At 44.3% G+C, this 26,413-nt stretch overlaps 1 protein-coding gene and 1 long non-coding RNA gene across 2 annotated transcripts in view; one reads left to right on the forward strand and one right to left on the reverse strand.

The window, feature by feature from the left end:
* Positions 1–26,413, reverse strand: part of Aopep (aminopeptidase O (putative)) — a 309,239-nt gene that overhangs the window by 176,312 nt on the left and 106,514 nt on the right. The gene's annotated exons all lie outside the window — the stretch shown is intronic.
* On the forward strand, positions 8,453–22,845 carry LOC125615879. Its single transcript, XR_007346478.1, has 3 exons — positions 8,453–8,727; positions 13,917–14,004; positions 22,585–22,845. It is a non-coding gene; the product is annotated as an uncharacterized LOC125615879 (long non-coding RNA).

Here is a 26,413-nt window from a genome sequence, read left to right on the forward strand (position 1 = left end):
CACATGTCTTAGAGCCCACATGTCTTAGGACACAGTGAGTTCTTTGAAACCAAATGGAAGCAGAATTACTGCCCAATCTTCTAAGTGTGTCATGGATTGATGAGTCAACATTTGAAAAGTACTTAAAAGTTCTCAGATGAAAGACCACAGATCTGTATAAAGTATTATCATTATAAAAATAACTCAATTTTCCTGTGGTGGTTTTTTAAAGAAATGTTCTTTTGGTTGCTGTTTGAGACCAATTTTTTTCTTCAAAAAAATAATAAAACTCCTCCAAAGTTGGACGTCCCTATAGATGAATATTAAATCATTAGCATTTGTCTTGGATTCAGACAGGGGAGTAGGTGCTGAGGAATGCCTTTGAGAATGCTCAAGGCGCTGCCTGGAATGTACCAGTCAAGGAGTGTTAGTGCACTTTCAAATTCTGTTACCATCAGATTTAATGACTTAACTTCCTGTCACATTTTTTGTTTTTCATTTCGGCTTAATATTAAAGGAAACCCATTATTTTTCCATGATTACAAAGTAAAACACAATTCTCTCTCATCTGTTGTGCATGCTCCCAGTCCTTTCTCCTGTTTGTGAAGAGACGCTGTGCTCCAGTCCATGGGCACTGAAGGAGGAGCAGACTCCATCAACTCCTAACAGTTGAGTGACCCTCCTTCAAGGACAAACATAAAATCTCCTCACTTCCCTGTGTGCAATGACTTTAATGAGACTAAATTATGTTGGAAATATGTCATTTAATATCTGAAACTTTTTCATAGCATTCTGATGAAACAGAATAAGATATTATTTCAAAGAAGTTGCTTGAAAAAATTATATTAAGCATTGTCTAATTCTTTAATAAATTAATTCATTAAAAATGTAGGCATAATTAATAGACCAAGGGAAACTAAAGTTTATTCTCTACGGCCCACAAACACAGCTCAGATTCTTCAGACTGACGAACTACGTCCTGGGAGTACATCAGATATGAAGAAAGAAGTAATGTGAAGGTAGCACTTGTTCCTCCTTTCCACTTGTTCCTTCTGTGTGTATGTATGTGTGTGTGTATGTGTGTATATGTGTGTGTATATGTGTGTGCATGTGTATGTGTGTATCTAGATGTAGGAAATCATGCAATGTCCTTCAAGAATCTAATTCTGTCTGAAACCAAGTCCAGTGTATATGTGCATGTGTATGTGTGTATGTGTACGTGTGTATGTATGTGTGTATGTATGTGTGTATGTGGGGGGGGGGGGACTGAACCCAAGGCTGCTCTACCACTGGGCTATACCCCAGGCCTTTTTTATTTTTATTTTGCAGTAGGGTCGTGGTCAGTTGTCCAAGCTGGCCCTGAAGGAGCTGTCCTCCTGCCTCAGCCTCCCCCGTGGCTGGATGGTAGGTGTGCCAGAGACAGCACATGGCTCTACTTGTTCTGTCTTTCTACCTGGGCTTGGACGAAGCTCCCCACTCTCTCTCAAGGGTTTCCTCCTGACAGTCCCTACAGTTATGATTTGTTAAGCAACCTATGCTCTGGATCCAAAGAGTCAGGTGCTTCCCAAAGTGATGAAATAAAGAAGACACCATGCGAGTTAATTTCAAAGAACTCTTGAATCAGGACTTTAAATTATATTCTTGGTCAAAAGGTATAATAGTGTTTTTCATGTCCTTTCAAATAAGAGAAAGAAAAATGGAGGTTTGGAGGACGCATTCAAGGGCTTTAACAGGGATGCTTCTCTTTGGCTGCCCAGCCAAAGCATTTTGGACAGATAATTGGACTAGGAAGAGTGTCCCTGGAAACCCTCAGTGAGCCTTCCCACCCAGTGGTTCATTTCCATTTCTCCTGGATCCTACCCCGCCCTCCTGTGGCTCCATCCTCTGCTCTCCTCCTTGACCTACTTGAGTCATGACTCAGCGCCCTCGGGTCTGTCCCCTCTCCTGCCCCTCCTGGCCCCTGGGCTTCTCTCTGACAAATCCTCTGGCCTCCCTCCTGGACTTGGCTTCGAAGACCTTAACCACCTCACAGGGCACAGCTCTCAGGCCTCCCCCCAGGGTCCCAACTACTGGTGATTTCCATTTCCCTTAAAGTTCTAAGTCACCAAGGATTAGAACCACACAATCAGACTCGATTGCTGTTCCTTAATCTTTCACAACTTTTCTTTCCAATGAGGAGGCAGCTACTCTGAGGACAGGGAATAGCTCTTAGAAACCTCAGCGTTTGTATAAACTGGACAAACAGCCAATGGATGGACTGGGATGAGGCATGTATCTCATGACAGAGAGTTAGAGCCTCACTTGGGGATAACAGAATTCAAGATTAAATGAATTTCAGATTTCAGCTCCTTTACCGAGAAGATAGGGAGACACACGGGTTAAGAATGGATCACAGAACTTCTCACTAACGGAACAAGAACTTCTGCCTTAAAGCAGCATTTCTGTTGCTTCACCAGCTGATAATTCAATATTATGTGGAAGTTAGATTCGAAAATCTCTCCTAGGGATTTGGAGTAAATGAAACATGTGCCCTGAGTTTGACCATTTCTGCTATGAATTTTCGGAGTTGCCACGTAAGTCAATCTTACTTGGCTTTAGTTTCCACCTCCATAAATGAGGCGGTTAGACAGACGACCTTTAAAAACCAACCAAACAAAACAAAAACAAGACTGAAGAGTAATCTGTACCCTCTGTTAGATCTTCACCAGGGCGTCATTGTTTACCCTGCCCTCCATCCATTTTGAACACAGCCCACTTGGAGGGTCACATATTTATGTATTCAAATAAATGCCATCCCAAAATAAGAAAAGAAACATGATACGGAATCCCAGCCACTGCCTTCATCACCTCTAGAGCCACTGACTTCCTACAGGCACTTTATTAGACTGTAAAACACTAGTCGAAAAGATCTTCAACCTGTTTTTCTTTTTCTTATTACTTTATGAGTGGACAGGATAGGGAAAACCTAACTGAACTTCAGTACCAGCAAACATGACACAGGCAAAATACTTTCAAGTCTGGAATGATCAGGTTGATAGGGATTGACCTAAAAGTTCTAATGTGTGGGACACCAATCACCTCTCCAACATTAGTAAAACAGCACATGCCAGAGCCACTTTCTTAAATCAAGCAATCTCTGTGGCAAAGGAAAGGGGATCAAAATATCAAGGCCCACATGCCACTGGCTTGAGGTATGTGTCAGATTTATTGTGGCCAAGAAGATGAAAACCAGCCACTATTAAGGAGGGTGTGTGTGTGCAGCATTCAGATATCAGAAAGTCTGAAATTATGTGATCAACCCAGAGAGGTTCCTGGGTAGATGATAAATAAAGCACAAGTTTAAGACAGAAGGGCTGAAAGCAGCCGGGCGGGGAGAGAAACAAGCCCTTGAGCAGCAGCAGCACCTGCCCCTGCGGGAAGAGCGCCAAGCTAAAGATAGCGGGTGAATCCAGGTCATATGGAGAGGCTAGATGACAGTGAGCAGAGAGGTCACTGACACAGGCTCAGAAATAGGGGGCTGGGGTGGGGCCCCGGGATGCAGCCCAGGGCACAGACCTTTCAGAGAAAGGAACTGGGAGTGATGCCCCGCCCGTGTGACGAAGACCTGGGGAAACGGCCGAGAGGATGGAGAGAGGGACAAGCAGCGAGAGACACTGGAAACTGGCACTACTTCTGAGCGGACAGGAGGACTCTGGCCTAGGCCCATCGAGGCGGAGAGGCAGGTGACAGCTAACCACAACTCCAAGGCCAGTGAGCCACCAGCAGATTTCATTAGGGCAGTGAACCTCTAAGGCCAAAGGTGGGTGTGTGAAAACCCAATGACGGAGACGTCTTGGTTTTCCTGGCTCTCCTTGGTACCACTTACATCCCACTTCCTCTCCCATTTGGCGGACCCCCTTCCAACTTATACAATCGCCATCCACCAAGTCACAGCTCTAGCCACCACCAGTGGTGCCCCTTGCTTTGGGGGGGGGCAGGGCTCTGCTCAACTGTGCCGTCGTCAAGCTTGGTTTACTGGCATGTGTAAATGGCCCCACATCTGTGGCCACCACTAAGTTCAAATCCCAGCCCTTCCTCACCAATTCTGGTACCTTGAGGGCACTATCATAACATCTCTGAATTTTTTCACCTAAAGTGATAAAACATTGAAATACCTATCATGCAGGAGTGCTGAAAGAGTCGTATGGGGTTTAATACATATAAAGCCCTCACATACAGGGCATGTGATTGTAGTCTAGAACTGGAAGTGGTTATCATTCATTCTCAGTTGTCTTCTCCTTTAAAACATACATACATACATACATACATACATACATACATACATAAATATCCTGTTTGGACTACTGCCTCCTCTCCTCTCCTTTTCTCCACGTATTGGAGGTCAGACCATGCATAGTAGGCAAGCGCCTTACCACTGAGCTGCATTCTCAGCCCATTCCTCTCCCTTTGAAAAACCTTCAAATCTTTTTCCCTACCCAAGTACCAAAGGCCTCATCATGCTCCATCTTGCCCACTGGGAGAGAAATCAAGTTGATAATGCCACTGAAACAAAAGGGTCACACTTCATATTACAAACTCTAAACAGCAATGTGGATGACAGGATTGGGAAATGATTACATAAAGGAATAATTTGGGGAGTGAGAGCCCCAGTAGGTAGGTTGTCCTTACAGCATATTTTCTAGCTAAGTATCATTCCTTCCCCTTCTGAGTAAGACGAGCCTCATCTGGCTTTGCTGCTACATCTCTACATGCTTCTTTTTATGCTAATTCAATCTAATTTGAAGGCAACTGGTGTAACCAAGAAAACACGATCCACCTCTTTCTTTATGGCTCTGCCACCCCACAGCATATGAGTGCCAAGAGACACTAGTAAACTTTTCCAACTAGCATTTTGCCCAGACAATGGGCTGAGTGGAAATTGAATGAAACAGATAAGGTCTGATGACTCATGTTTCAAAATAAATTTCTAGTTAAATACAGCCTCAAAGGCTAATCACTAGATGCAGAGCACCCCAGTTAGAAACAGGACACTCACTACTATCAACAATGCCCTGCAGGATCGAAAACACAGGATCCTGGACACACAAACAGAACACAAAAGCTATTGCCACAGCAACATGGACAAATTTAAAAAAACATATAGCAAATGTTTTGAGAGTGAAAACAAGCTGCAGGTTACAAACAAATGACTCTGTTCACACTACGTTTTAAAATATGCCAAGCAGAGCTGGGTGCAGTGGTACACACCTATAATCCCAGCAGCTCAGGGGGCTGAGGCAGGAGGATCACAAGTTCAAAGCCAGCCTCACTCAGCAACTTAGGGAGGCCCTGAGCAATGTTTCGAGATCCTGTCTCAAAATAAAAGGGGCTGGGGATGTGGTTCTAACCCTGGTACCAAAAAAAAAAAAAAAGTGCTAGCAACATTGAACACAAATTAAGAATCTATGTATATGAAGTAAAAAATAATAAAGACAAACATGAGAACACAAAGATAACAGTGGTTGCTGGGAAAGAGCAGGGCGGGACTGAAACAGGGATGGTAAGAGGGAGCTCCTATCATGTTGACCTGTGTTATCACAAGGTCCAGTGTGCCCTACTCTTGGTTGATGTCTCTGCTGATGCTGTCAGTGTCATCTCTGAACTCAGTTCAGTTAAGTAGCGCAAGAGAGCAATGGGGCATGCGTGAGGGAAGGAGTCATGGTCACTCCTCGCCGCCCCAGCCACATACAGCAGTTGAAACGCCTCTGAACCAAGAACTCGGGTGCCTCTGGCAGGGCCTCTAGGAAGGCTCTGCTATCCCTTCACACCAGCTCTTTTTTTTTTTCCAAATGCACAAGGAAGGCAAAAATATTCTAAGAAATACTAACAACTAATAAAACTCATCATGGAATTGCTTATTCCTGTTAATTCCCATAAGCCAACCACTATGCCAAAAAATGACAGCATAAAGAAAAAAGAAAGATAAGGCAACCCAGAGTTGTTCTCCTTTGTAATGTTTCTTTACTCATTAGTAAATCAAATATAGGAAGCATTGGGAGAAAGTTCCTGTCCCAAGAAGTGAAACAGAAGTCGGGTGCGGTGGCCCGGACCTGCAATGCCAGTGACTCAGGAGGCTGCAGGCAGGAGGACTGCACATTTGAAGCCAGCCTAGGCAACTTAGATGCGGTCTCACAATACAAATAAAGGGTGGCGGGTGCAACTCAGTGGCAGGGCACTGGTTCAGCATGCCCATGGCCCTGGGTTCAAGCCCTAATTCCCCAAAAAAATTGAAATAAAAACAGTTTAATTAGTTTTGTGCAGCCTTTCCATGGTTCTTGGGGAAAACAAAACCAAAAAGTCATATGAGTACAATGGATTGAACATGGATTGTGTCTCCCGGGAGTCCACTGTCATTAAAGGCCTGGTCCCAGAGAGGCACTGGGACTTTTGGGTGGCGGAAACTAGAGGGAGGCCCTTAGGTCACTGGGCTTCCTCAAAAAATAGCTCTCTGGACCTCCTTGATCACTCTCGGGAGAGGGCTACCACAAAAGGAACAAGCCTAGCCCATCCTGTGTCTGTCTCTCTGCTCCAGAGACCCCTCACTCTGCCACACCCTCCTGTCACGGCCAGGCACCACAAATGAACTGATCCAGGCACCATATTCCTGAACCTCCCAAACTGGGAGCTGAATAAACCTTTTCTCTTTAAAAGTTAGCTGCCTGGCCTTTTCCAGTAGTAACACAAAACTGCCTGATTTTTGAAGAACTGTGTCATTTCAATGACTCTGTACATGAGTAAAATATCCTTATGTTGATATATAAAATTGGCTTTGCACAACAAAGAGATGAACGGTAAAAATTCATATTCATAATTTCATTTTTTCTTTACTTAGGACAATATTAAATAGCAAACAAGACATGACATGGGAAGTTGAGAGCCTGAGGAGGAAAGGCACATCAGTAACTTTAAAGACACTTCCCCTGCTTTGGAATCAGGAGGAGCACACTGTCGTCTCTGCAGAGCCCTGCCAAGTATGAGGCTAGCCCAGCAAAGGCTCAACCTCCGAGCTCTCCCCAAAAGGAGGTCTGGATTCTAACTGCCTGAAATAAATTTCTAATGAATTGAAAATTTCTGCATTTAGGTGATCTCCTCACCAGCATCTTGGAGAGTGTAGTTTTGTCTGTATGCTTGGAAAAGAAAGAAAAAAATGATAAGCCCGTGCCATTTTGAAGATGGGGAGGGAATTGAATGAGAAATATTGACTTCCTTTTCTAATGTTAACAGCATTCTCTCCCAAGACCACCTTTTCTCTATACATCAATAAGTATATATGGTTATAATTTTGCAAAAATATCTTGAATAAACTTGCAAAAATGTGTGTAGGTGTTTCCATGCTACACACTCACTGTGGGGAATGTACAGTGGAACCACAGCTCCCTCTGAAGCCTAGATCTGGGCTGCCAGGACTTCCTGAGGGCTCCTCCCAGGGCTCCCCGTCAGGAGCGAAGGCCTCTGGTTTTACCTTTACTATCCTACTTAAGGCATTTCATAAACATTCCTCAAACAGCTCAAAAGCCTAAGAGACACATGATGTGAAACTGTAATGACTGAAAAATCAAAGTTTAAAACAGATTTTCTCCAAAGTTAGAGAGCACAGTCCTTGAGACGAAGAGACTCTGGGCAGTCCTACCTTCAGCCACTGCCCTCCCCACTCTAGAGAGCTGTGCTGTGTCTGGCACATCTCAGTCTGGAAGGAACATGAAATCACCTGCAGCTTCCAAATGCTTTACTGGGAAAATGAGTGACTAGCAAGGCCAGCTAGTCTTGGTTCTTAAGATAATTTATGCTAACAAATCTTGGGAATTAGTGATGCTGGTCAACTTATTTTACCTAGCACCAGGTTTATCTGTTTGCAGTTTTGGAACTTTCCTTAATAAATAATCAACAATCCTTAAATTGGTGGCCACTGCCCACAGGCAAACCACCAGAGTGTTCTGCCTGTCAGAATGCAAAACAGCCAGGGAAGCATGGGTTGGGAAAACAGGAAGGATTTATATTATAAACATGTTACTGTCCAGCTGCTCATTTTCCTGGCTGGTCTGATGTTACAGTTTTACTTGATTCTCTGACATGGTTGAAAAGAAAGACAATTGGCTTAAAATACGCAGCTCCATGGAAGCTGCTGCACGAGCACGTAAGAAGCCAGGCTCATACACCAAGGGAATGCTCCTTGCTGTTCCCCATCAGAACAGATCCTATCAGAGCTGGGAGACTTTCTGGAGGACGACAAGGGTTGCTGCCTCCGGTGACATTCCTAACTTCAGGCCAAGTGTTGGGATGGGCAGCACTCAGCTGCCTAAAGCGCCAGGTGTCTGCCCGGCAGGAAGAGTCGGAATAGGAAACCCGACAGAAAAACAAATGGACTAGGACGCACATGAGCTGATGGCATCACTCCTGTCACACTCATGCAAAGAGTCCAGGGTAAGGAAAGCAGCCGAGTGCCCACAACACAGTATGTTCTTTTCCTCTGCAAACAGCGTGGAACAGGCAGACCTGTGTGTGGACTGCTGGGGCTGACATTGAAGTGACCTCTGAAAGCAAACACCCCAAACTGTTATGTAAACTGCAATGACTAGACATTCCCGGCCACCGCAGCACAGAGAGGGCTGTGTTGACAGCCTGGCACCTGGAGGTGGTGAGCCCTTCAGAAGAGAAAGGGCAAGCAAGCAAATCCTGCCTGACTTTTCAGTGAGGGTTGGGTGAAATTTTGTAAGTAATGGAGATTTAAAATACTTAAAAATTTTAGAGAAAAGCCTTATAAATTTGATAGGTAGTAACAGGAAGATTTTGCTATTTCAAATCTAAATGGTAGGAACTAAATGTAATCAAAACTGCAGGCAGCAGACTGAAAAGTATATAATGTAATAGAGACTAATGTGTCATTAGCTCATGCTCACGACAATGAGATTAGCTTCCAATAGCATCATAATCAGATTTTGGAATTTTGCTGGGTTAGATCTATGTACAAGGGACATATAGCTAGGGATAAGTTTAATGCATTTCGCATCAACATTTTGAATGATTTAAGCAATGCAACTTCTAAAAAATCCTCTCATTTTCTAAACTGACTATAAACCATCAAACTCTTAAATATATAGTCCAAAAAATCCAATTTGAACAGTGGTTACAATGATATTGCTTACATTTTTTTTTTAATTTGACCAATGAAATTCAAAAAACCAAAGATTTGATTTTAAAAAGCCATATGTTTGATGTACTTCACATCAAAAACTTGTTTTTTCAAATGAGTTGCTTTTTAAAAATCCTTAAATTCGATGAAATGATTGAAATTATCAACACCTTTGAAAACCTTCTCTTAAAGTAAAAAATCTAAAATGCTTTTTGAAAAGTGGCTTCACCAAGGCTTGTTACATTTGTAGTGAACCAATAAGCTTTATTTGTAAAATTTAAAAGTCAGTTTACAAATGCCGTGGAGCCTGGGCAGAATTATGAGAGAGCAGCCCTGCATTTCCTTTGTGCTTGAGAGTTAATAGGATTAAAGCTTGAAGAATTGAATAAACCCTGAGCTGGTTAAGATGGACGTATCACATTTCAGGGTTCCCCATTTCATAACGGGCATGATCCACGTTTGACAAAATAAAACACACTAGTGAGCTTATTTGAACAACTCTTTGAGGATACATGGCTTCTGGAAACTTTCAAAGGGAACGAGTGTCCATTTCCTCTGGGCCACATGGCCCTTTGTGTGCTCAGCTCGCCTGTTCCGGGCTCCCCTAGCTCACAGGCAACAGTCCCCTGCTATGGTCTCCTTACACGGGGAAGAAGTATGAAGATGTCCGATGTCTGTATGTGAATCAGTAACTTCTAACTTTCACAGTGATGCAATTACACTGGCCCTAATCTTCTGTAAATGTAGCAAATCCAAGCTAAAATGCCCCAGGCCTGTTATCTTCCCCCAGATGATGTAATGAAGCTGGCGGTGCTGCTTTCTGCTATCAAGGTGGTTATTATCAAGGATAATTGTGGCTGGAAATGTTTGGCATTCCTGTCTAGCAGTAGTCCCGATTGTTTAGAATAGATTTTTGCATAGGAGTTCCAACATCTGTCCATCTCAGGTCAGATTTCTGTGAGAACCTGGGCATCTAGTCTCTAATGGGACGTGCAGCTGTCCCAGATGAAACAGGAATGGTTTCTTGCATTACGGTGACAACAAAGGGTCAAGTTTAAAGTTAAGGAATACAAGAACAGTACGCAAATGGCATTCCCACAGCACAAAATGCCAATAATGTTACCAGTTAAAGGTAGACTTGGAGGCTGACAAAGCACGTCCTAGCAAAATGAGCATTAATTAGCCCTTTGTAACACCAATATACCTATGGATTCCTTTCATTTGTAATTCCTCATATCATAGCAATCCAGCTTGCCTGAAGTGAAAAATATTTATCAAATGAAAGCTGTACATAAAACTGCAAAGAAATATAATAGCAAATTTTGGAAAGGAAGTTAAAAAAAAAGAACTAAAACACTATGATGATCTTAACAAAGACACACAAAACATGTTACTAGGAACAGTTGTTTGGTCAAATTTCCTGTTTTTTTCCCTAAGCACTGGTTTGTTTAAAACATGTTGTTAGTGCACAGTTTACTGCTGTTGATTAACGTTTCTACATGTAAAATCCAGAACTGTTCTCCAGGACTTCTTATTTAAAGATATTCCAAACAATGTGGATTTTCCCTTGCTTCTTCAGTCTGTGGTCTTCAGCATACTTAAATGATGATAAGCCATGAACCTAAAGAGCTGAAAATTAGTATGAGACACTGGCAAATTGCTAAAGTATGGGTTAATAAAGAGGTCATAAAAAAGAAGGTGGCATGAAGCCTCTTTTTAACCCTAAGTAGTTTTACTGCAAGATTCCAGGAATCAACTGTGGACTGCTACAAAATATGCCAAGCCTGAGCCACACATGTGTTGGTGGTGGCTCTTTGTTTTATTCACTTATGAAGGGGGAAGAAAACTCCTCTGCAAAGACCTGACTTCAACAGCAACCTATTACACAATTAGAATAACTGAATCCCACCATTGTGTGTGAAACGTAGGGAAATAAAAATTCCTCCCTTGGGAAAGAAGTATAAAACATTCACATTTTTCTAAGTATTTTATAAATTATGCTGCTTTATTAAGCACATACCGTTAGAAATCTCTTCTATTACTGACAACACTTTTCTTAATGGCCTTTACGTGTTTAAATAAATGGCTCCCGAAAATGTGCGTTTATATAATATAAATAAAACCGTAATATAAACATGCCCAGATATAAACTCTTTAGAAATGTCAGCTTAAAACTTTCCAGTCTAAATAAATCGTCTTATGAATGGTCCAGCAAAGCAATTTTTAACGCATTTTTCCGCCTAAAAAGCTCAGAGATTTACAGGCACCGTCCAAAAAGAGAAACCAAAACAGCTTCGATGAAAGCTGAACACCCCATTCATGCAATAAGCAATGCTAAGTGCTACCCAATAGAGGGACAGTTTTTGAGACCAACTAAGCCCATGTGACTGACTCTATAGTCCTTACTAATATCCCCTCACTGTCTTGTTATTTGTTTACTCTCCTATATATTGTCTGTCTCACCTCCTTGCACTGTAATCTTCCTGAGAGTAAAAACCACTGTGTTGGGTCCTCTGGTCTAATACTTAGCATAGCACCAAGCACATAGTAGACACAAAAAAAGCTACCCACTTAGGAATTTGTTAATAAGACTCCATTATTCCAAACTGGCCCATGTGTCTGCAAGTCTAGCTGCTGTCCCCCTTCTTCCTCAGTACTCCCACATTTCCACTTAACACATGATTTGCACATTTCCCAGCCTCCCTTGCAACTAAGTGCCAGCTAGGTTTGAACTAATAGGAGGCAAGGGAAAGTACTTTGCAGCACCTTGTGGGAAAGTCCCTTGAAAGACAGCTAGTGTGGCCCTTCGCCCCTCTTCCTGCCTTCCTCTTTCCAGCTGCCTGGGATGTGCATGTAATTGCTGGAGTTCGAACAGTCATTGTGGACTGAGTCAGTTGGCCTTGAGAAGGGAAATCATTAGCTTGAATGGAGAGCGGCAAGAGAGAAAGGCCTGGGTTCCTTCTATTGCAGAGTTCATTCCAACCAATTTCTCTAAGTCTACTCTTCTTTTACCCAGGGAAAGAAACAAACTATCTCACTTAAGTCATTATTATTTTGAGTTTCCTCTCACAGGTAAACAAACCAAATCTTACAGTTACATTTTTTAAAAAATAATTTGAAAGAGGCCCATGTAGATTTTACACATCTTTGAAAATTTATTATTTAATAAACACACCAGGAACTCTTTCCAAAAAAGGGGCAAATACTTATAAGCACAATACTTTGTCCCCAGAATTAAGCTGATATTATGGGAGAATATAAGGAAATTCAAAATGAGTTCTTGTCTGTAAGAAGTTAATAACTCAGTGAAAACGGACATGTGAACCACCCACCCTCTCCCCCAAACACCCACCCACAGGTAACAACACAAAGGAACAAAGTGCAAAACTGCACACTGAGACTGTATCTGTGGGAGAATTCAGTGAGAAGACTGGGGTTCTGGGGAAGGTTCCGGGGGAGCTGGCCTTGAGGGGGCCCTGCAGGGGAGCAGAGCCCAGAAAGGCAATGGAAACTGGTAGGGTATCTCCAGAGTAGGGCACAGCTGTGGGGAACCCCTGCTTCAGTAACAGCACATCATGTTCAAGGAGCCTGGGAGGAGGACAGCAGATAACCCCCCACTTTCCCAGAACATGGTCTCTCTGCCTTGAAAACAGTCCCCATAAGGGATGGCTTACCTCCCCACTCACCCCCCACTTAAGAGGTGAATCTTTGCTCCAGATTATCCCCACCATATACTTGATGCTGCTTACAACCTTGCTGAGCCTCACCCCGAGGCACACCTGGCCCCTCCTTTCCTTTAGGGATCTTGCTCAGACAGCCCACAGTGAGTGAGAGAAACGTGCTTCTTGATACCCAACAGGCACATCTGAAGCCTCATTACACACTCTGATGAGATGTTTGAAATTCAGCTGTCAGGGAGAGGTGGTGTGCTCTGCCTCCTGCACTGTGGAGGAATCATAAAGCAGGAGAATGACCAGTGGCTGCTTCCAGGGCAGCAGCCAGGGAATGCAGTTACTCACAAGCCACAATCACAGGATAAGGAAGCAACCTGCAGAAGAATAAGTTCCCTTTCAGCTGCTTCTGGTCAACAAAACCATTGCTGAGGTTTTTAAAACCCCACCAAACACCTTTGAGGAAAAGAACACCATCCAGTCTAACAAAAACCTTGGGCACTGTCTTCACCCAGGGAGCTTCTTCGGAAGCTCAGAAACTGTCAGAGCACCCAGGAGCCCATATAAGGTGAGTTAAGTAGAAGAGCCACTGTGGAATCCAGGCAGGACCAGGCCTACCGTTGAGAAATGAAGCGCTGACTTATGAGACGGCTGGAAGTATAACCAATCACATCAGTTTTATAACAGGGCCTCAGAAGCAATGAGTAAGATCTCTGGGGTCTAATCTTAGACACATGAAATCAAACTTGACTTTTTCCAAAACTGGGCCTAAAATGGCTGACAATGCTTTTCTCAATGGCCTTTACATGTTTAAGTAAATGGCTCCTGAAAACATGCATTTATATTATATAAATAAAACCTTAATACAGACATGCTCAGATATAAACTCTTCAGAGGTGTCAAGTTACAGGCACTGTCCTGTAAGTTTTCTCCCCACTTCATAAGTGAGTAAACAAAGAGCCACAGTGACACTTGCTCCTGGAGGTCTGGAGGAGCAGGACCATGTGGTCCAGGTGTGAGGACACCGAGTACTGTGGTTTGGCTCTGCCACCAGGGAACTCGGTGTGGATGTGGTTTTCTTCATCTGTAAATTACAGGAGCTTGACTGAGATGCTCTGCCCCTGGACTCTCGGGGCTCCGACAACGACCCCACACCCTTGACAGATGACACACGCGACAGAGGGGGTATGTGTTCCTCTCTACGTCTTTTCTTCCCATTGCCATTTCTCCATATGCCCCAAATCATGCTAATTTGCCAATTAATAAGCAGCCAGCCTCAGTTGCAGTCTCCTCCAAAGCTTGGCGAATTTCATGCTTCTCTGGTGACAGCAGCAGCTGCTACTCTCCCCAAACCACATCTTTCCCTTCGTCATGAGGCCTCCTTGCTGGCCACAATTTGCCTTGGCCAGAGATTCCCCCAACGTCAGCTTCTACCAGAAACGGCCACCCATATGCACAGTTCTAGTTCATTAGTCTCTCTGAAGCAATCCAGCTGGCCAGAGCAGTCCCAGGTGGTCAACACCAAGAATGTCAAAGCACCCCAGCACACAAAAGCTGAGAGGGAGTGGACGGCAAAAAGAATCTAGTTTGATTGCCTCCAAGTTATAGACAAGGCTATGGTACCGTGAAACACTCATTCACCTAACACGGCCCAGCCAGCGCCAGAACCCAAGTCCCCGACTCAGCAGTCAGTGGGATCATGAAACAGATGGAGTTAGAAGCTACTGAGATAGAAGCTACTGTTTATGGTGTGCCCTGTGCCAGGCACTGGACTAAGTGGCTTCCTGAACCTAACATATACCAACTTGAACTCAGAATCTTTCCTTCAGATCTGCCCCTCTTCCTGTCCCCACCTTAGCCAATGGGCCCCCATCCATCCAGCTGTTTACACCAGAAACTTGGGAGTTGTCCTGGACATCTCTCTTCCTCAGCAGTTCCCCACGTATGACACTCTCACCCCGCATTCTTTAGAGCACATCTTACGTCTTTCCACTCATCTGCACGAGCACACTCTTCAATCTACATTGGCCTCTGGCCTGGACTGAGGCCACAACTCTGATCTCACCATTCTACTGCCACTAAGTCCTTTCTCTGTCCATCCATTCCCCAACCAGAGACCAGGGCAAGCCTGTAAAAACAAATCAGATCACCTCATGCCCCCCTCAACACACACACGCACACACTTCTTAAACCCACTGATCTTCCCAATACTCTTGGGACAAAGCTCAGATTCTAGAAGGCCCAGTCTCACCTGATCCCTGATAATGTCACCAATCTTATTTCATCCCAATCTTCCCACAGATCACTAAATTCTACAAACACTTCTTTTAATTCCCACAAAGTTGCAAGCCCTTTCCAACCCACAGGCTCTCTCTCTGCACACAACCCTTCAGACCTCAGCTTCCACATCAATTCCTTGGACGCACTTTTCCTAAGACTCTGCTGGGAACCTCTCCTGTGCAGCTTTTACCAGTGTGTGGATTATATTTTGGAGAATATTTGACTAATAACCATTTCCCCAACCAGACTACGTGTCCATGAGGACCAGGACCACACTCATTTGTTCATCATTATAGTTATTAAGTGTCATGCACATAATACATCCTAATACTTATTGAATTCTTTAGTTTACTGAAAACTCAAGTATAATATTATCTGCCATTTGTAGATGAGCAAACAAAAGCATGAAGAGCTTAAGCAACCTGCCCTAGTCCTGGAACCAGTAGGAGCCTAGGAGGGATTCCAACACAGGTTGCCTGAGCCCAAAGGCCTTATTCTTAACATTATCAGATTATATCAGAAATGGAGCGGGCTGAGAAGATGCGAGAGCCACTTAGCCCAGAGAGATAGTAAGTTTTGGTATTTATTTGACTCATTTGGAACAAATGGAGTCTGTGAGAGGCTAAAACTTGGCCCCTAAAAGTCATCCACATCCTAACTCCTGGAGCCTAGAAATGACCAAAAATGAAGGAAGGGAAGGTAAAATAAGGGAGGGAAGGAAAAATAAGGGAGAGAAGGGGGGGCCTTTGCAGATGTGATTAATTTGAGGATCTTGGATTAGATAAATAGTTCTGGATTTATCAGGGTGGAACCTAAATGCAATTGCAAATGTCCACATAAGAGTGGCCAAGGGAGAGCTGACCAACAGAGATGTAATGACAGGGCAGAGAGAGGTGAAGACTGTCTTAATTCAGGCTGGTAGGACAAAGTACCATGGACTGGGTGCCTTACAAACAACAGAAGTTTGTTCTCACGATTCTGGTGCCTAGCAGTCTAGAGCGACATGGGTGGGTTGTTATTAAAGCCCTCTTCCTGGTGATAGCTGGTTACCTTCTTCTTGTATCTTCACATGGTAGAGAGCAGAGAAGGAGGGGAAACGAGTGGTTCTGAGTCTTTTCATAAAGCACTAATCCATTACAAGCCACCCCCCCCCATGAGCTAAATGCCCCACCTCCTAACACCCCCAGACTTCCTAGCAAAGATGCCAGCCTTGAGACTTGGTGTGACACAGCCACAAACCAAGGCACACCAGCTGCCACCAGAAGCTGGAACAGGTCAGGAACAAGACTGTCCCCAAGAGCTTTGCGGGGAAGCATGGGCCTCCCCACACCCTGACTTCAGATGTCTGGCCTCCAGAGGAATCAGAGACAATTTCTACTATTTAAAGCCACCAAATTTGAGGTAATTTTTTTTACAGAAGATGCAGAAAGCTCGTGCAGAATCCATAACATGACTTTGCTACCAGGGGTGTGCACCTGGGGAGGCTCCCCCTCCCCACACACTGCCCGTCCCCACACCCAGCCCGGTCACCGAGAAGCACAGCGCCCCATTTCTTAGCACCTTCCCTACTGTACAATCTCTCAATAAAGAATCTGAAAAGAGAAACCAGAAAATTAAGAGGTTCAACACTATAACAAATGACTAGGGCTATTTTTTTTTTAATTATGACTAAAACAAAAAAATTTTTCTAGGGCTCAAAATGTTTCTAAGCTCAGGATTTTTGTGAAAGCCAAAGTAAACAATGTTTTAACTTTGCTTCCAAAATGTTACTGGATCCGCGGAGATCTGCTGTCTTCACTTTTGTAATACAATAAATAAATGATAGTCAACAACTGCTCTAAAATAGCTAAAGAATCATATTTCATGAAATTAGAAACCTTGTGCTCTCAAGTTCATCTTTCAGACTAACTTTGGTCTATGATTCTGTCTCGTACACTAGTGTTTGGACCTGGCAGACTGATAACTCACTCTGCTTCTAAGATCATCTGTGGTTTTAAAGAGAAGATGCCTTAGAAATTTTCCATGACTTGTTTTCACATCATAGGAAGTTGTGAGACAAGACAGGCTGTGACGAAATGTGCTTAACACTCAGTGACCCCAGGGCAGGGGGCCTCCTGTGGAGCTGTCACCTTGCTGCTCTATTCAGAGTTCCCAGATGGCAAAGGGATATTAAGTTGTTGGAGGTTAATCCTGCCAAAGGAAATCAGAAATTTTCAAAGCCATTGTCAATATGGCTGTGCAGTTTAAGAACATACACGGGGTAAGTTCACAGCACTTAAAATACAGTTGAAGAAATCACCATTTTAAGAACAGCCACAAGAGTTCATAACTCCAGATGAGGTGAGGAGGAGAGTAAATCAGGTGAAGTGACTGAGTCATGACAGGGAGAGGCAGGAGGGGGAGGATATTTTAAAGTAAGAAAATCTTCTGGATGAAGATGTTTCTCAGAGAACCCAGAGCAGATTTGGGACGCAGGTAGGAAAACTGAAAAGCACTTCATTTATCATACTATGTGGAGAGAAGGACGAAATTATTAAGTTCAATTGACCCATTTTATAAATAAGAAACTGAGGTCAAGATACCAGGGTTAGGTCACTCCCCCAAGCTGCTGGGTGGCCAAGCTGGGGCTCACACTGGGGCCTGTTAGACCTCTTCTGGTGCTACCACCTGGGCTATGAATGGACCGTCACCTCTTCGAGTTTATTTCAGACATTAGGTGTGTCTACCAGCTGAAATAATTATAAGGTAGCTTTCATTTCTTGAAGGCAAATAAATTAAAACTGCTTTTAACCAGTTATTCTCAAAATGACATTCAAAGAGACACAATACCCATCACCTTCCTGCTCCTCCTTCCTTCTTTTGATCTTTGGTGGAAGACAGACATCTGCTCAAATGGTTTGCAGTAAAGCTATCCAGTTATGTCTGAGCTCTTACCAGCCACCCTGAAAAACACAGGCTGTGTGGCCACTGAACTTCTGCTGGGTGGATGCATCTGTGGGCACAGGGGTGCTGGGCCACAGGCTCATGGCCCATGCCCAGCCATCATACTCAGGGGCATTAAGCTTTCTGCTGCTATGTCCCCACCCTAGAGCTGGGGCCCAGAGGGGCTGGCTACCCAGCCAGGGCTTGCTTCTTGGCCTTTGGTAGACAGAACGCGGCAGCCCCTGGCATGGAACCTGTTCAATATGCAGACCCCAGGGTTGAGGTTCTTATTCTAACGCTTCCTCAACAGTGACATCTGATGACAAGAGCACATCTGTCCTTTGTCATATATGTATTTTTGAACCACATCCCAGAATCCAAGAAAAGGACATCTGTGACTTTGTATAATGTTTTTTACGTAAGAATAATTTGAGAACATGTTTTGTCTATCTCTAGGCCATCATTTATCAAACTGACCCCATAGCAACCACCAGTTACAGGCAAATTCAAAAATCAAATTTCTCAGAAGGTTAAGTGATAAACTAAACATGATACTTTATCACTGAGGAGGGTGAGCACTGTTCAGAGTACTCAGCTACCGCACATCGGACACTCTACACACGACGGCAAACAATGTGCTATTGGAGACATAATGACTAGCAGTCTGAGCTGACTCCCCAGGTAGTTTCTTTTCTTACTATGTATTTCTTCTAAATTGGAAAATCCTAACTCACACAGACATCACCAGAGGAGCCCCACGTACTTGGCACCTCTCAGATGTATCTGGGGGTTGAGATTCAACATGATCCTAGAAATTAGGGACTGATTTTTCACCAAGATCTCTTTCAATGCTTGTTAAAATAAATCAACCTACACATTAAATTTGAGAGCTGGAAGATTAGGCTAAATGCTCCATTGGAGAGGAGGGCAATAAATAGATGCCCATTCTACTTCTGGGTTGTATTTGGCAAGCATTCTACAGCTCTTGGATATGGTTTTAAAACATAACCTATAATTCTTTCTCTAATGAATAAAAGTCCACTCATTCAGAAAATGTTGATTAGCTCTTTGTGACACTGCAAGGCACCAGACTATAGCTGGAAATAATGCCAGTGTCTCAATGTGGTTTGCTCCCGAAGAGTGCATGTGTTGGAGGCTTGGTCCCCATGGGAAGATGTGGAGCTGACAGAACCTCTAGGAGGTAGGGCTGGTGGGAGATGCTCAAGTCACTGAGCATCCTGCCCACGGAAGGGATTCCAAAGGGTGGTTTTCAAGCCTGAGCCTGGCCCAACCCAGCTCTTTTGCTGCTTCTTAAGGATTAATCGCTTGCTCCCACACACATTCCTGTCATCACCATCTGCCATGATGTCATGTAGCCAAGAGGGCCTTCATCCCAACTGGGCTGATGTAGGTGTCATGTCCTTGAATCCCCAAAATTGTGAGGCAAATAAGCCTCTTTTCTATATAAGTAGCCTGCTTCAACAACTTCACTATAGCAGCAAAAGCTGACTAATACAGAAGACAGGGACAGACCTAGGAGACACTACAATTTCTTGTACTTATTATTAAGTAACTTAATCCTCAGCCCTGAAATAGCATGTTACTTAGGAAGGTCACCTAAATGACAAAAATGGCTTTTACAGACATTGAGCAGTGTCATGAAGATAGGTTTTATTTTATCCTTCAAGGCAAGCACTCTACCACTGAGCTATACACATCACAGCCCCATGAAGATAGGTTTTAAACTCAGATACCATCTTCCAAAATCTTCTGAGAGGCACCTTCACCTCCAGGACATCACTGCCCATTTTCTTCATTTCAGTAGAAATTGTCACACTTTTCACTATTTCTTTCAACTACTGTCAGGGTCAGGAGAGAGTGCAGACCACCAACTGTTGTCCAGTCACTTTCTAGTGCAACCCTTTTGTTCATGTAGCACTGTCCTCTGACCTTTCTTCTGTTACAAATGATCCCAACACACCTTTTTCATTCTCCTTCATGGCTCACAATATAATCCCTAACCAAACATTAAACATTCTTCTCTTACAACATGGACTTTCTTTGAGCAAAACCTCATCAAGCAATCCGATATCAGACAAGTACCACCCATTACAAAGAGCTGATTAATAATCTCCACATCACTGGTTCTGCCCAGATGTGAAGTAAAAGATCTGCAAGCACAAACATCTCAAAGCAACTGCCTTCCACACTGTACCAGAGAATCACACAACATCCACTCACTGAAGAAACTTTGCCAACACCCCATTTTGATTTCTCTGAGCAACACACCTGTCATGAGCTTTCAGGAACCCTGTTTGCTCTGTGAGAAGCAGAGTTCTGGATATCATTTCTGTGCTTTTGGCCTCTTTTCTCATTTCACTGTAGAATTCATCAATCTCACCTTGAGAAGCACAACTTTGGATTAACAGGTTGACCTAGGTTGTGTTTAAAAATAACAGAGAATGGACAGTATACAGTGCAGTAGGGTTGAATGGACTACTAGTCCATCAATCTAATTTCAGACACTTACCGATCTTCTTTCCTTTCTGGCCCCTTGAGGTAAGCCATTCTACTTGAGGAATCACTGGTGGCATCATTACAAATATACACTTTATACTTGCTCTGGAATCCCATTCACTATTTATAGCTCCAATGTTTTTATGAGTGTTAATGTTTCCCTGATTCATTCTATTTCTACTTTTTTTGGTGAGTGGGATTCTGGGGATGGAACCACTGAGCAACACCCCAGTCCTTTTTGTGCTTTATTTTGAGACAGGGTCTGGCTAAGTTGCTTAAGGCCTTGCTAAATTGTTGAGGCCTTGAACTTGACATCCTCCTGCCTCAGCCTCCCAAGCTGCTTGTATTACTGGCACTGCCACCTTGCCTGGCCCTCTATCTCTATTTTCACCCTCACCATCAAGCCATTGTCTTTTGAACTGTATAAAATAAAATAAATGCATTTACATGAATAATGGCAGATAACAACAAAATGTTAGATGAGACAAACTGCCCTCAGCTGGCCAAATCCTAGCCAAGACAGTTTTTCCAGCACAAATGCAATCCTGAAGAAGATAAAGATGACTAAAAACAAGATTCCAGTGGAATTCAAAATTAATGTTCATTAGTAAAATATGTCTGAATAAAATGACTTGATTTTTCCCCTGAAGCTGCCAAGGCACCTGCAGATCACCTGACAGACTTGGAAGGGCTCCCCAGCCACCTGCAGGCCACACTGTAAATCTGTGCCCCCAGTTTTCCCGTTTGCCACAGACTGTGTAATGCGCAGCCAGTGGCTGTCAAGACTTCTCCAGCTCCAACTGAACTGCGTACAGAAGTGTCACCTCCACTCCTCCTCCTTTACACCCTCCAGCCACCACTCTCGCCACCCTGCTCTTTCCCAACTTCTCCTCGATGACTCAAAGATCGGAGAGCCTGGACGGCCTGTGCCAGACTTCTAACACTGACGGACGGGGCAAGGGCTACTGCTGCGCTCATCAGGCAGGCCTCCGCCTTGGAGACACACTAGAATGACCTTAAAAGCTTTTAAAACTTAAAAAGCTCTGCTGCCTAAGTTTCACCCAAGATCAATTTAACCAGTCTGGGGGGCAGGGCTCAAGTACTTCTACCTTTTTTTTTGGTACCAGGGATTGAACTCAGGGGTGCTCACCCACTGACCCACATCTCCAGCCCTACTTTGCATTTATTTAGAGACAGGGTCTGAGTTGCTTAGCACCTCACTTTTGCTGAGGCTGACTTTGAACTCACAATCTCCTGCCTTAGCCTCCCAAGCCTCTGTGATTGCAGATATGCGCCACCGCGCCCAGCAAGTACTCCCTGGTAATTCTAAAGCACAGGTAGGGCCGCAATCCTAGCGCTTGGGAGGCTGGATGAGGATCACTGTCATAAGGAGGCTCTGCCATAAGGCAACTCCCAGAGTAGCTATTCAATGCTGTGCCTGTAGTAGAGGCCCACAATCCCAGCGCTTGGGAGGCTGGATGTGGATCACTGTCATAAGGAGGCTCTGCCATAATGCATTGAGTAGCTACTCAATGCTGTGCCTGCTGGGACTACTCGGCTCTGTGTGCATTATCTCTCTGAGGGCTGCTGGGACAAGCTCCTTCTTGGATTCTTTGAATCTAGTGGCACCTACTGATACTGGTTCTTTTCACCTCTACTGTCATCATGTTCTTGAAATGGTCTCTGTCACATCCTTCCCTCTAAGACAGAGGCTCTCAATTTGACTGTATGTTGGAATCCTTGAGACCTTATCCGTGTCTGGGCTGTGCCCCCCCCATCAAGTAAATCATTACCTCTAGGGACAGGAAACAAGCATCAGGTTGCTAAAAAGCAGAAGATTGAAAATCAATACTCAAGGGGTTGCAGTGTCTAGCAGGACCACCACAGCTAGCAGACTGGGCTCCAACTATTAAGCACGGTTCTGAGCTTCCTGAGTCCTTCTAATGAGGAACATCCTTCCTCAAGAACTTAAGGTCCATTGGCAGAGACAGTCAGAAAACCAACCAGTTAGAGCTATATAACAGAAATATTTAAAATCTTCCACAGGGCACTGAGGAGGGAACAGTCAACAGCCTGTGGAGCTGGGGAAGGCACCTGAGAAGAAAGCACACCAGAATGAGGTCGGAGGGCCTGCTCATCCCAGAGTGAAGAGCAAAGGCTTTCTTCGAAACATCTACTTGCTCTTTAAAACATTCTCATTTATGGGCTGGGTGTGGTAGCGCATGCCTATAATCCTAGCAGCTCCGAAGGGTGACCGCGAGTTTAAAGCCAGCCTTGGCAAAAGCGAGGTGCTAAGCAACTCAGTGAGACCTGTCTCTAAATAAAATATAAAAAGGGGGGCTGGGGTTATGGCTCAGCGGTAGAGTGCTCGCCTAGCATATGCAAGTCTCTGGGATCAATCCTCAGCACCACATAAAAATAAATAAAATAAAGGCATTGTGTCCAACCAACTATAACTAAAAAATATTTAAAAAAATATAAAAAGGGCTGGGATGTGGCTCAGTGGTCGAGTGCCCCTGGGTATACATATACATATACACATACACACACATATATATAAATATTCTTATTTATGGACACACTGACAATAAGGCATTTAAATGAAATGATACACACACGAATCTATCCATCCTGATTAAACACTAAGGCTCCCTGTGGCTGGAGGTAACAGGCCTGGGACACTAACTGCCCCATCCCTCTTGGCCTCCTAAGAATGGAGGGCCTCTGGATCTCAGCATACCTGTCACCTGTGTGCATGACAACAGCATGCCAAGGCACACCTGGAGGAGGTGCCAAGTAAGGATTCACTGGGCTGCTAGTAACGAAAAGAACTCAAACTGGCTTGAATATGACAAAAAGTGCATGACTGAATGGCCCGCGTGCAGACTGTCAAGGCCTGCCTCTGCTTCTCTGCCATCTTTTTGGCTATGCCTGTCCTGGGTATTGGCCTCCTCTTTAGGGTGGTGGCAAGATGGGGGCACACCGCTAGATACCATGTCCAAATGTGATAAGGTCAAAAGAGGAAGAGAGCTGTCCTTCTTTGTGTGTCTTATTTCTCTTGGTGACAAAAGCTGCCCCTGAAGCCTAAACAAAGTTTCTCCTCATAGTCCTTCAGCCAGAGTCTTGTCAAGTATCCTCACCAAGCCAAATTCCTGATACAGGGAAATGGGACACCATGATCAGCTTAGACGAAGCAGGAAGACCTCGGGGAGATATGGACAGGATGCATCTTCTCTGAGACACACAGGAACTCTTCAAGCAAGGGGGAAAGTGGGACTGCCGTTGGGCAGGCCACCAGGAGGGGCTGCTAGACAGCACAGTGAGGAAGGAGGGCACACATCCTGAGTCAGGTGGTGGGCTCCAATCCCCTTACCACTTACTAAGTGGGTGTGTGAGCTTCAGTTTTCTTCTGACCAAAACAAGGATAGTAAATAAGAGTTCCCAACTCAGAGGATCGCTGGAAGGATTAAATCAGGATTACATGTATAGTCCTTAGAAGAGACTCTTGCTCAATACAATATGCCAGTCATCTCTGGCATAGGTTATAACAGCTAGCAAGGCCACGTATGTGGCGCACACCTGTAATCCCAGTAGGTTGGGAGACTGAGGCAGGAGGATCACAAGTTCAAAGTCAGCCTCAACAATTTAGCAAGGCCCAAAGCAACTTAGTAAGACTCTGTCTCCACACACACACACAAAAAAAGGATGTGGCTAAGTGCCTCTGGGTTCAATCCCTGGTACCAAAAGTAATAATAATAACAAAACAACTATCAAATAATAGACCTGTGGACAAGAGAGGATCTCTCTGATTAGCACTGTACTCAGGCATTCGGTAAGTTTATTTGCCTTTCTGCATATTAATAACTTAATTGAAAGTCCACGGCTTCTTATTGCTAGCAAAAAGATGTTACTATAGGTAACATTCTGCAATTAGAAATACTTTCAAGGTATTGAAGACATTACTGCAAAAAAAAAAAATAAAAAACTTACTGGGTAGCGGGTAGAGCTCAATGATAGAGAACTTGCTTAGCATGCATGAGGCACTGGGTTCCTTCCCCAGTACAACAACATCAACAAAAAATTTACTGCGCAAAAAGATAACATTTTACAATTGGAAATACTTAAAAAAAAATCTCTTACCCCTGGAAACTAAAAGAGAAGAAAGATAATCATTATTATCTACAGTGAACACTTGCTGAGTTGTTAATGTGTGCTGGAACTGCTATAAATACCTTACTTGCATTATCTCACTGAGTCCTAAAACTAAGCTGTGGAGTCACATTTATCAGCAATACACTTAAAACTAAACTCAAATAAGACATGGGTTTGTTGTTTAAACTGTAGAGTTTTCCATAATCTAGTATTAAATGAAAACCAGAGCTACTCAAGTCTTAGTTCTAAGCCAGGTTTTCTCCCCTTCCTACCCCTTCACACACCCCTATTTTAGTGCCTCTGAACTCAGGGTAGATCCTACAACCCTGCTCACATTTGAGTACTGTCGTCCCCCACTCCCTCAGGGTGCGGTCACCTTGGGTGGCCACTCACAGGAGCCAGGAATGGCATCCCTTCCAGCCATCTTGGGGTCAGGTTCCATGCTCTCCTCGCTGACCAAGTCCATGCTGAGGAGGCGCTACTGTTATGGAGGGCCTTCACATGGGAACACGGGGACCACATGCATTATTATGCTTCCTCTGGTGGCGGGGAGTCAAGGAATTCTCATTTTAAACTGTAGGTCTTCTGTGGGACAGTTTGGGCCTGAATGTTGGAGACTAAGTGAGATGTCCCCAATCCTGCAGTTGGTTTGTAGTCAAGATTTATCACTTTGCTTCATTCCAAGGACCAAGTAATAAACTGGAAGTTCAGAGATGCCACTTCAATCCTGGTGTACAGCACTGATTTGCTGAGTGCTGTGGGCAGTGACTGAAACGCCCTGGGCTCTCCTTCATCTGTTAAAAGTCATCACTGTGCCCGCAGAAGGCCTATGGATATTAAAAGTAACTAATGAGATTGTTTCGGTCCCAACAGCTCATGCTTTCTCCCACCCGTATCTGTTTCCTCCTTTACCACACACGAAGGCCCCGATCTCCCACCCCGTTAATGACTCAGCTTATTAAGGAAATCAGCTACTTGCCTGGCAGCTACCATGGTTCTGCTTCATTACTTCTTGAATTAATTTCATTTTCCTCAATCTTCTGTAAGAATATATTCAGTTTCAAGAAAGGTAGATGTTAAAACTCAGCAGCAGAAGCCAAGTTCACATGATCCGTGGCAAAGCCTCTCACTCTCCTGCCCCACAAACCACATCAGTTCCTCCCACTCACTCTGTCAGTGGCTCCCCTGTGACCACAAAGTGAGACCCCAACTCCCAACTCTCCGCCATCAGCCACCCACAGCTGCAGCCCCAGGTTCCATCTCTGCTCCTCCCACCGTGAGCACCAGGCACAGCCAGCTCTTCTGCATCTGCCATGATATCTGCTCCGCACTGTCTGAGGACTGGGATCGTAAACGTGAGGATACGGGGAGTTCCTGGATCTGAAGGGAAAAGGCCTCGGGCCTGAGGACAACAGCCTGGCCCCTTTCTGGAAAACGGGATGGGCTATAGCAGATACAGAGCTTGGTGGTTCCTGCCAGCCTGGGGTATGGGGTGTGTGTGAAGGAGAGGGAGAGGGAAGGGAAAAGTACAGGGAGGGGACAGGAAGAAAGAAGAGGGAGAAGGAGGCAGAGGCAGCAGGACGCAGTAAATGGACCTGCCTGACTCTTCCACTACCAAGTTCACCAACCTCCCTGTGCCCACTCCATGGATGCTCTCCTGACAGTGGCCCCCAGTCCTCTCTTCCACTTCACCCAGACCGTTCTCATCACAGACAAAGGTGCT

This window comes from Marmota marmota, unplaced genomic scaffold (assembly GCF_001458135.2).
Source record: "Marmota marmota marmota unplaced genomic scaffold, marMar, whole genome shotgun sequence".
NCBI classification, from domain to species: Eukaryota; Metazoa; Chordata; class Mammalia; order Rodentia; family Sciuridae; genus Marmota; species Marmota marmota.